At 31.3% G+C, this 5,420-nt stretch overlaps 1 pseudogene; it reads left to right on the plus strand.

Moving 5' to 3' along the window:
• The window catches only part of LOC102578968 (mediator of RNA polymerase II transcription subunit 20a-like), a 5,020-nt pseudogene extending 3,686 nt beyond the window's left edge, over positions 1 to 1,334 (plus strand).
• Positions 1,335 to 5,420: the final 4,086 nt, after the last annotated feature.

Raw genomic sequence — 5,420 nt, forward strand, 5'->3', positions numbered from 1 at the left:
AACATAACATTTTTGAAAGATTTTGGTGTGTATGTTTAAGTGTACAGTTTGTTACTTTGTTTGTTGTTAGGATTTTGCATTGGCAGCCAAATGCAGGAACAACAATCAATAGTCAAATACTGATAGAAGTAGCTAATTGTGCTGAGAGCATTAATGGTGTTAAAAGAAGGAAGATGGAAAAATACTTTTACCTTTTATAAGCCCATACTCAAAGGTATTTCATTACTTAATAAATCATGTTTGTAAACATTATATAAAGGGATGACCTTTTTTTCCTCTCGATGCATTATAAAGAATGAATTTGGGAAGTTTTTCTCATTTGTAAGTAATCTATAAAAAAGCGAAGAAGTATTGAAATAATTTGGGTCAAGAATAGATCTAAATGTAATATAATCTATATATCTCGCATTTCTAACTTACACATCATTTCATTTTTAAGAGTATTTTTGTGGCCATATACGAGATTTGATTGTTGATTGATTAATTTTTTCTTTTACTAGAACAAGCAAATGCATCGGAATTTCCCCAAATTTTTTTGGGGGTTTCACTTCAAGAACAACCCGACAAGTTTTACATGGCAATTAGTAGGCAACGACTGGTTGTGGTAGCAGAGTCATCAATGCAGACGGTAATGGAGAACTTACAATCTTATAGAATGAAGCTTGCTGTTAATTGTGAGGTTTGTATTATTGAGATATGCAAATTATTGTTCTTATTGTAAGTGGATGATATACTTATATAGCACCATCAAGATTTTTGTCTTCACAAATACTCATTAAAATATTTGACTGATATAGGGGCTTCAGTATCGACTTGGTGACTTCCGGCTTCAAGTTGGCAAAGTTGTTCCAATAAATTCTGAGAACTTGAGGGGAATAGTTATGGAGGTATGCAAATACTTTTAGAGATTTATTCTCAGTTGAAGCTTTTTATGTGGTTAAGACATTTAATAAAAAACATAGCTATGTTGTAATATATTATGTTTTTTTACTCTTCATGGAGAGGAATTCAATTATTGTACTTTACCTAATTAAAAAAATAAATACTATTATGAGCATGCTTGCCTCATAAGATGTTTGTTTCTTTTGTAGATGGAGTATCTTCCGATTTCCTCATGGGAATCATCACATCTAATTATGAGTGAATTCTTCGAGATATGGACGGAAACTCTTGGAAAAAGATCATTACCGGGTCATTTTGTGCATGTTGAACCAAATTTTTCAGAGTTTGGCCTCTCTGATCAATACACTTCACAACACACAGTTGTACAATATGCTAGCATCTTGGCTCAAATGGCAGCAACATCTCAATCATCACAAGCAACTAGAAATTAGAATGTTTTGCTGACATTATAAGATATTCTTTAGCTTCAGAAATGAGTTCTTTATGTTCATTAATTAATTGGGAATATGCACATCAATAGTAAGCAATCTTAAAGCTACTATGATTTCAATTTAGAATTTATACAACTACTTTCTTTTCTTTTTAGTGGGTAATATGAATGTTAAATAATTTCTTTTGTGTTAAAAATTGTACTTAAGATTATATAGACTTTTAAGCCCATATTGCAAGACAAGTAGGGATTTTGAAGCTTCGGAGAGTAGAACTTTTTTGCTCAAAAGGAAATATGGTATATATGTTAATATTACTTTAAAAAATTAAAGCATTTTAGATCATTCATTTAGAGAAGAATTTACGAAGAAGAAAATTTTATGCTATGAATACTTTTATCATTTTTTATACTATGAAAAATACTTTTTTTTCAACCATAATTTCATTACTAAGAAAAAGGAGGCTCTAACATGCTAATGGGGAGAAAATGAGGTTTTTGAAGTATTTAAGTATTTTTAGAGAAAATAGTGATAGTTTTTGAAGTTTATGTTTAATTTTTTTTAGAGAACATAGTGAGAGTTTTTGAAGTATTAAGCATTTGTTGACCAATTTATCAGTTGATAATTTTATGTTCAATTATCTTTGAAGTTTTAGCATTATCGATACATATTAACAAAACATTAAAATCAAATATTCAATATCGATATTAGAGTATGACTAATTTCGTCCTAACAAAAGACATAAATTATCATAAATATATAAATTGTAATAACATATTGCAATAACAAAAACGAAAGAAACAACATAATGTCATTCGACATTCAAACATCGAAAACTGCGTAAACTCAACATTATTTTAAACTTTCAACATAAAAAAAAACTAATATCGTGGAAATATTTTAATATTAAATTATATATTCATTACATTTTATACAAAATATACTATGGAAATAACGTAAGTTATTACACCTGACATAGATAGAGTTACTACACATAATCCTTTTCTTACTAAGACTAGGAATAATAATATTTTATACAAAATTGCTGATTTTGGATCAGCCATAGGGTTCGTTGCTGCAAAGATGCTCATCGAGATGTGGGACTTATTAATGAATATCAACGTCAGATTTGTGGTCTTGATATGCCTGATGAAGAGTTTATAGACACTGATGTTTCTAAGATGGCTATGTTAGGATTTAAGGGATTGTGAAAACATAAAAAATCTAAACATTTATAAATCCTATCTATTATTCATGATCGTAGAACTATATGAATTTCACATAAATCTATTACTATAATAAATCAGTCAAGAATACATAACCGAATCAGCCATAGTATTTTTCGAGAATCTTGACTTGAATTGAGCGAAATCTTTTTCTTTGTTGTTCTTGAGAAGTTGTTTCTCTCTCTTGACTTACACTTTATGAATAACTTTGATGGATAAGACTATTACTTTATGGCTGAGAGACGACCCTTTAAATAAGAAAGTTTTTAATAATATTCCCACTTTCCATCATGGTGAGTAGTGGAGATAATTGGTAGTTTTAAAACTACCAAGTAACTCCCCACTTAATGGGTAGTAGGAAGACTTAATGGGTAGTTGGATGTTACTAAGTAACTTCCCCACTTCCCCACTTCTCCACACATATAAGTAATTTCCCCACTACCCCACTTCTCCACACATATTTAGGATTGAAATTATATTTATTATTAAACCAAAATATAATTAGTGGGCCATAGAATTTTACATATTCCCACTTGGCGCACGACCTTTAACTTAATGTTTTAATATGCATGTTAATCGTCATGTGCACAATGTTAGATACAACATCATTCGTCGTTATTGAGTAAATCAACTAATATGAGTCATTGCGGTTGTACACCACTTTATTTGGCATAGTCCCTTCCATGCACTACAATATTAGTCTATTGCCTAACACAACTGTTCAAATACATAATGGGTCCACAATAATTCTTAGAATATCTTTATCTAAAACAAAACCTGTCATCGTCATTCTCAACATAACGTATACAAGAGAAAACATGTAATAACAGAAACATATATATAGTTGAGTTCAAAGTGGCAATTGCATAAACATAAAATAATCTTTATAGAAAGTCATTCATTGCTATCAATAAGACCCATTCTTACAACATGTTCAACAAATGTTTTGGGCGGTAATCCTTTCATCAAAGGATCATCAATCATAAGCTTGATGCTAATATGTTCAATTGTCACTTTATGTTTATGGACTTCTTCCGTAACTGAAAAGTATTTCAATTCCATATGCTTGGAACCCTTCGAATACTTATCATTTTTAGAGAAGAAGACTACCAGTGGCTTGGAAATACTATTGACTAGTCCAAGTCCTCAAATAAAGTTCCGCAGCCAATTAGCCTGAACTGTGGCCTCAAAGCATGCCACAAACTCAGCTTCCATAGTGGATTCAGCTATAACAGACTGCTCCACACTCTTCCATGATATTGATCCTCCAGCTAACAGGAACAAATATCCAAATGTTGATTTTTTTGTATCCACACAACCAACATAATCTGAATCTGAATATAGAATCCCATCAAGATGATCAGATTTTCTATAAGTGAGCATATGATCTTTAGTTCCTTGCAAGTATCGCGACACTTTCTTCGCAGCTTTCCAGTGATCCATTCCTGGATTACTTTGATAACAGCCCAACATTCCTATAGCAAAACTGATGTCAGGTCTCGTACATGTTTTAGCATACATTACACTCCCAACTATTGATGCATAAGGAATATCATTCATTTGCTTACGTTCCAATTCATTCTTTGGACATTGATTGAGACTAAATTTATCTCATTTCTGAATTGGAACGGGACTTGATGAGCATTTTTCCATTCTAAATCTCTATAACACTTTATTAATATAGGCTTTCTGATACAAACCTATTAATCATTGTGATCTATTTTGAAATATTTCTATCCTAATCACATAGGATACCTCTCCCATATCTTTCATTTCAAAATTGTTAGAGAGATATATCTTGGTATCATGTAACAAACCAAGATCATTAGAAGCAAGAAAGATGACATCAATGTACAGGACTAACATAATAAACTTACTCCCACTAACCTTTAGATATATACACTAGTCAACAGTGTTTTCCTTAAATCCAAAGGTTACAAACAATAGTTTCATTAAACTTACGATACTATTGTCGGGAAGCTTGTTTAAGTCCGTATATTCACTTTTTAAGTTTACAAACCATGTGTTCCTTTCCTTTACTAGAAAACCCCTCAAGTTGATTCATATAAACTTCTTCCTCCAAGTTTCCATTTAGAAAGGTTGTTTTCACATCCATTTGATGTAGCTCTAAGTCATAATGAGCTACTAAAGCCATTATAATTATGAGTGAATCTTTTTGAGTGAAACCTTTTACAACAGTCTGGCCTTGTGACGTTCGATGTTGCCAGTTGAGTCACTTTGGTTTTAAAGATCCATTTACACCTAACTTTTTTGCAACCTTCTGGTAATTCAACAAGGTCCCATACTTCATTTTGTTCCATAGATTTCAACTCATCTTTCATAGCATTTATCCATATATCAGAATTATTACTTTCAATAGCTTGTGAAAATGAAACTGGATCATTATCAATTCCCAAGTCAATTTTTGACTCGTGTAAATATACCAATTAGTTATCAGAAATAGCAAATCTCTTTTGTCTTCGAAATTTTCTTAATGCAACTTCTTGTGGTACATCTATTGCAGGTTCATTAATTATCGCTTCATTTAGATTAACAGGAATATCGATTTGTTGTTCTTGTTGATTGTTAGATTGTACAACAACTTTAGGAACAACATCTTTAAAAGAAGTAAAGGGTAGAGGAACTCTTACCCTAACTTCTTTAATTTCCATTGTACGTGGTTCTTCATTCTCACTAACTTCTATATTTTCAATGAACCTAGCATTTCCAGTTTCAACTATTCTTTTACTGTGATTAGGACAGTAAAATCTATACCCTTTTAATTTTTCTGGATAACCCATGAAGAAACCACTAATTGTTCTTGAATCCAGTTTCTTTTCTAGTGGGTTATAAACTCTAACTT

The sequence above is a fragment of the Solanum tuberosum genome, unplaced genomic scaffold (assembly GCF_000226075.1).
Source record: "Solanum tuberosum cultivar DM 1-3 516 R44 unplaced genomic scaffold, SolTub_3.0 scf00589, whole genome shotgun sequence".
Classification (NCBI taxonomy): Eukaryota; Viridiplantae; Streptophyta; class Magnoliopsida; order Solanales; family Solanaceae; genus Solanum; species Solanum tuberosum.